This window comes from Trematomus bernacchii, unplaced genomic scaffold (assembly GCF_902827165.1).
Source record: "Trematomus bernacchii unplaced genomic scaffold, fTreBer1.1, whole genome shotgun sequence".
NCBI classification, from domain to species: domain Eukaryota; kingdom Metazoa; phylum Chordata; class Actinopteri; order Perciformes; family Nototheniidae; genus Trematomus; species Trematomus bernacchii.
This window is the reverse complement of record NW_022987608.1, coordinates 4,730,890-4,736,889: the sequence shown is the minus strand read 5'-3', so window position 1 is coordinate 4,736,889 and position 6,000 is coordinate 4,730,890.

Genomic DNA, 6,000 nt, shown 5'->3' with positions numbered 1-6,000 from the left:
TCAATTTTAACGTCAGCTGTGGACAGCAAACATTCATTTTCATCCATTATCCCAAACACCTTTAAATACTTTTGAACATTCACTTTTATATTTGTGGAGAGCACGTAACTTTGGATTCATGGCGGCTAAACTGTCCCCAGTAAGGGAAAGAAAAACAGTGTTGAAAGACTGGTGTGACTACCCGATTTGCATGTCTGTCCGATTTGAAAAAGTCCTATTTCGGTTGCCGTACATAGCTGTCCAATATGGAGGACCAACTCGCGCTTGCACAGTGCAAATCGGGCAGACATGCAAATCGGGTAGTCACAACTGGATAATGGAAAAATGTGCTACCGTCAAGTTGCTGTCGCCGTAGAACAGACTATTTATTTTATTGCGAGTCAACTTGTTGGGATATTTAGTACGTAGCCATGTAATACGCAGGATAATGCTCAGCGATGTTTGCTTCAGTGTTACTTCAACGCCTCGCTTCACATTGCCCGTTGCATAAACCACAATCAAATTGCCGTGACGCAGATGAATGAAGGCGGGGCTTAAGGAAAACGCAAGTGCCCAAATTGTGCATTCAGCCAATGAGAGCAACATATGCCCATTGCACTGTGCAGCAGGCTAGCTTATTTGAAGACTGCTTGCCAAACAGCCATCTGTGGGGAGAAGTGCCATCACTGAGATGTTTCTCCTCAGAAAAACATCCTGCCTGTGTCCCCCTTCCTTCCCTCCCATCTCTCTCCCTTCCTGCAGCTTCCTCACCTCACTAAAGTCCCCAATGAAGGCACTTGTCATCTGTACACCTCCTTCTTGTCATGTTTTCTTTCCCCTCCTCTCCCTCCCTCCCTCCTCTCTGTAACTTTCACTTTCCCTGCCTCGTCTTCCTCGGAGCCGGTCCATAGTGACAGCGCTGCCTCTTCCTCTGGATGCTGGGGGGCTGACAAGGGGAAGGAAGGGAGGCCCCGAAAACACTGAGAGACCTCCGTGCACTCTCACCAAGAGAGGCGTATAGGAGGGAAAACAACTGAATTAGTGGAGGAGAAGGAGAAAAGAGGCAAGTTCAGACAAAGCAAGAAAGAATAAGGGAAAGATATGGTAAGATGGAGCGAAAAGGCGAGTGATTAAAAAAAGGAGGGGGTGCAGAGAGTGTGCAGGGAAGGCTGTGGGGATATGAAACATCCTCAGGCAATATTCCTCAGTCTCAGTTCTCTCACGGTGAAAAGACGAAAAACTTAGCTTTTATGCCGCAAACTTTGCTGCGTTGTAGACGAGGCTTAGGGGTAAGAGCAGCGCAACGAGGATGATGAGGAATACAAATGTTAACTCTCCTTTGACTGCAAAACATAGGGCATTAAGTCGTTACTTGTGAGGTGTGATCTTTTTGACAAGGGCATCACAGCAACCACCGTGGGCTGCCAGAGAGGTTGAGCAGAATGAACTTTTGGCCGCGCTGACCCGCTGACACACACTTCATCATTCATTACATTCATCTGCTGGTCTTTTCAGTAGGCGGGAGAATCGATCTTCCTCTAAAACTTCCTTAAACAGCGATTTTCCAATGATACCTTAGCAGCTTTAGCTAGAAACAGCAGGTATGTAAAGCTTTAGAATTCTTAACATGTTGAAGTGATGTGCTGTTTAGTCATTTAAAGTTCATAGGCTCCCTTTAAGACCAGAACAAAAGTGCAAACGTTTAAGGAATGGATTAAAAAGTGTGATTATATGCTCCAACATAAGATGATAATTAGTATGATCGGCTAACTAGCTTACTTAAAATAGCAACTCATTAAATAGCCATAGTAACATTAAAGTCCCTATTCACTGTTTGGACGTGACTCTGTCCTGTGTGTGACAGGTTTTTAAGTTTACAGTAAGTTAAGATAATGTAAGCGTTACATTTGCCAAATACATTGGCTAGTCCTCATCCCAGAAGCTTTTCCTCTGGTAAGGCTAAAGGCCGCTACACACCCACCTGAGACCAAAGAACGCGTACCGAAGGCGTCCCGACTTTTCCCGACTTTTACGTCACCTGCGTCGGCTACTTCGCCCGCCTACAAACACACCGCAAATACTTCAGTCGACGAGTGGCAATAACTGTCCTTACCAGCAAGCAGCGGTAGTGTGAACAGCCAATCAGAGTGATTGCTTGTCCCGACTTTCTCTGACCTCCCGCGGCCGATTCAACATGTTGAGGCGTCGGGAGGTGTGAAAAGGTGCCGTAAAGAGACGACGGTGCGGGACACACAAACCTGAGTAGGGCGCCGCGAATGCCCGACTGCCTCTGACGGCCTCTGACGGCCTCTGACGGCCTCTGACGGCCTCTGACTCCCAAAATCGGGCTGGTGTGTCCGGGCCTTTACAATGAAAACACAATTTGAACGAGCCAAACAAGGTAACGTTAGAAGGAAATAACTGTGATTTTATTTTATTTTTTCATTATACTTGTAATGCTCGGTGTAACAAGCTCCAAACTGCAAAAATAAAAACAATGCTGTTTCTTAATCTCCATGTATAATAGGAATGAGAAACCTGCTTTTCCTACCTCTGTTGGAAATCAAGTATATCATATTACAAATGACAAAGAGTTTCCTGTGGTTTCACTGTAAACTGTGCTCTGCAAGATCTAAAGACAGGCATAGCAACTGTAACCAAGGTGGGCAGGGACTAGCGCATGATCAATTACCTCAGAAATTGACCAAATAAGTGAGTTTTTGAAGAAACTGCTCTATTTTTATTTTAAAGTTGTGCATAAAGTGCATATTGATTAGCGCTTTGAGAACTCTCCAGGCTTCCCTTTTCTGACCACACTTGTAGATGGAGCCTCAGGCTATGAAGTGTGTGTGTGTGTGTACGTTTGTGTGTGTGTGAGGTTTAGAGAGGTGTGTGGGCGCAACTGACGCATTTTGACTGCTTTAGAAGAACAAGGTCTGCGGAGCTAACATGACAAGTTCCCCTCATTCTTCTGCCCCCTGTCACTCTACTCTCATTATGAATTATTGGCCTGCCACACAACAGCCAGATATTATTCTAATGTGAACTAGGTCATTGGAAACTGTGGCACTATGACTCACTCAGGTTCAAGGATGCGAATTTCAAGCATTTGCCCATTATATCATTACACATACTACTTCTCTTGCGGACATAATGCAAATTGGTAAAGTATAAGTGAAGTATTCCTGTTTGATCGCTACATGAGGTAGAGCTAGTAGGCATATTCTCTCTCCTATACCTCTCATTATGTAACACACTTATTTACAGAAGACATGAAACAGATTTTGTGCAATATCACAAATAGCATGCTGTTTTTGAACCCATTGAGGGTCATTACTCGTGGGGATTTTCGTACATAACCCATCAGAGGTATGATTATCAGGAAGAAAATACAATTTCCCTCAGTGGTTTATAAAGGGCACCGGGTTTAATTCAATCAGACACAGCAGGATACACAAGAACAATAAAGCCGAGCCAATATAGAGCTAGGTTGCTTTCTTATTTTATTCTTGGCACATGCGGAGCAAATACGGAGGGAAAAAAAGAACGTAATTGGAATTTTAAGTCCTGAGTTTTGGAGTCTGCCGACGTCCAGGTTTGTCATTTCTTCGGGGGCTTTAACCAAAGCCCAGGCTGCGTGTTCTGTCTTAGACAGATAAACGCTGCGAGCCCAAACCTGCGAGCCTTAACTATTATTTAAAGAAGCACCCATGAGGGCTAATGTCTGACGTCACGGCTATTGTAGTGGGTGTGATTAACTGGAAATAGATTTGGAATCAGAGCTAAGAATGGCGTCTTCAAGGGAACGTGATTGATGTGATCCTGAAAGGCCTCGAGCCCTGGAGAATATTCATAAATTACAACTTAGTTGTGCAATATTTCCATTTCCGCAACCAATAGAAATACAGTCGATATAAGTGAATGTTTGTACTTCAAGGTTTTACTTTGCTCTTCTAAACAACCAGTGTCTGTTTCCTCTCTGGCGCAGAGGAAATGGGATTGCTTGAAATACAAAAATAGGTAAGCAGCAGTCGCTACAATGATAAAACAGACAGGGAAAACTCATTAAAAGAAAAAACAAGCTTTCACAGTGCTGACCATGCACACAGGTGAACTCCTGGCAGGTTAAGAGCAAATATGACAAAACACTGACTGCGTGTAGGAATGAAGATTACATCATAGGTTAAAGAAAAAGGAGAGAATGAGCTATAGGTTAGAGAATGCAAATCTTTTAATAGGGAAGTTGTTCATAGAAGTCTGATTTACTTTATTTAACACAGATGTATTACTTGAGTTCATAATGCAGAAAAATATCCTCTTCTTTCTAGATTTAGTTGAAAGATATACAATAAGTTAATACAGTGGCATGCACTTTTATTGTTATACTTTAAAGGGGACCTATCATGCAAAATGCACTTGTGTACGTCTTTTATACATGAATATGTGTCCCCGGTGTTCCAGGGAACTCACCAAGTGTCAGAAAACACAACCCTCTCTATTTTCCTCCATACCCAAATCTCTAAAAAAGGGGCTGCAACGGATCTGATAAAAACTGATCCAGATTTGAACACTGTCCTGACGTCAGGACGGTGGCGCTACGGCTATTGGGCCAACTCCACCAATCAGGAGGAGACAGCCACGGCCATTGCCGTTCGAAAGCGCTGGAGACGCTGTAGTACATATGCCAGGCCAGTAGATGGTGCTGTTCTCACTGAATCTGCCCTTGCACAAACAGAGCTGGAAATTGTCAAATTGAGCAAAATGAGGCATGGCTAAAATGCATGATCTGTTTGGTATTTTGAAAAAAAAAAAGTATAAATATGCCTTATATAGGTATGGTCCTACACTATATTATTCAAATATAGCATGATAGGTCCACTTTAAGTATTGTTTGCCTATACTTTTACCCAAACAACCTCAAGCTTTTACTTTTTATTTGGCCATTCTAAGGACACAAAACATCAAGTTTTCTGTGAAATAATCCATCTTCACAATGATTTGACTTTACTTTTATAAAGTAAAGTATGTCTGATTCAAAGATTACGCCACTTTAGAGTGTCTCGTCCCTGCACCAGCAAGGTGTTTGTTGCTAAAATAAGTTTCCGACTTTGCGGAAAACTATAATTTCAGGAGGAAATTGCTTTATGTCTTAACAGCGTGCAACACAGCTGTATTTTCAGACCGCCACAATCAGGGCAGACATTAAAGCCTCGGGGTGGTTTTGTGAAGGATATGTTTTGTTTGAGTTACATCGACAGTGGTCTCTTTATATACAGCTTTTCCCGAGAGACCATTATTCCTCTGGAGACCTCCCCCATGGACATTCTTCAGTTAAGAATGGAAGGATTTTGCAAAACATATAAAGAAAATGATAGTTAGCGTAGCTTGAGTAACGTAGAAAAATGCTAATGCAGGCTGTGCATACAGTGCCTTAGGAGAATGAACATATAGCTTGCAGACTAGAATACATTCAGGGGTTTTCTGGGAAATAATTCAATATTCTTTGCATTTATCTTCGATTCCATGCCCAAAACCAACGTCTATTGAATAAAATGTTGTATAATACATGACTGCTGGCGGTACACAGGACCGGTTTACAGATCTGCACGGCCTCAGCAGAGCACACAACATTTTCTTTATGTCACTTGTAAAAGACCCATTTATAACTGTGAAATTCAGTCAATAAATTCTACTGGCCTCTGCGGCCTTTTTCTCCCCCTGCGGAACACATCACTATAATGTCACCATGAAACGCTTTCAGAATATTCCCCAATCTCCGCAATAAACAAAAAATGAGCGAAAACATTACTCACACTGTAAACACCTCTGGCTTTTTCGCAGGGAGCTCCCACTTTACTCCAAAGTAATCTTTTATTGCATCAAATTCGATGCATATTTCTCACACTGGGGTATTTATTTTTCTATATGGAAGATCCTAACTCCTCGTTGACACTGCCAAGCTGTGGAGGAGTTTTATGACGCACCGAGCGCACCCTTGACTGGCTTCATGAGGTGCGAAGT